Here is a 620-nt window from a genome sequence, read left to right as displayed (position 1 = left end):
CCTGGCCCGCTGCAGACACAGCATCCGGGGGCCAGCCTGCGTGTGCCGGGCGGTGGCGGCAGGTTCCAGCACAGTCTTGCCGCCTGCCCCCGCCCTGCCCCATTCACTGGGGATGACTGTGTTTGCACTCTGGGGAGCGGCCCTGAGGGAAGGGGAGTGGCCCCTCTCCTGAGGGCTGCCTCCCTCTGCCCCAGGCCCAGCGCAGGACCACCCGAGAGAGAGTTCATCCCTTTTGTGGTCTCCTTGTCACACCCGCTTCAAGGTGACTCCTCCACAGGTTACAAGTTCTTTCTTGTGTCCAGCCTTAGTCACTCCTGCTGTTGCACCTGATTCATATATCGTAGGACAGTCGAGGCCCCATTATCCTGCCACCCAGCCTGACGTCACTGAGCTTCCCTCAGGCTTGTTCCCACTCCTGGACACATGTGCCCGGTTAGCGCAGGAAACGGCTGCTGGATGAATGTGCAAGTGAGGGAGTGAGTGGCTCAGATCCTCCTGCTGAACGCTAAGTGGATGAGGGGGTCCTCGGGGGCCCGGGCTGAGATGGGGACAGGAACGGGAACCCAAAGGGAGGCCAAAAAAAAGAGGGGCAGGAGGAGAGAGATGGACTGTGGGCACAG

This window comes from Bison bison, unplaced genomic scaffold (genome assembly GCF_000754665.1).
Source record: "Bison bison bison isolate TAMUID 2011002044 unplaced genomic scaffold, Bison_UMD1.0 scf7180017864304, whole genome shotgun sequence".
Taxonomy (NCBI): domain Eukaryota; kingdom Metazoa; phylum Chordata; class Mammalia; order Artiodactyla; family Bovidae; genus Bison; species Bison bison.
This window is presented reverse-complemented; position numbering follows the sequence as displayed.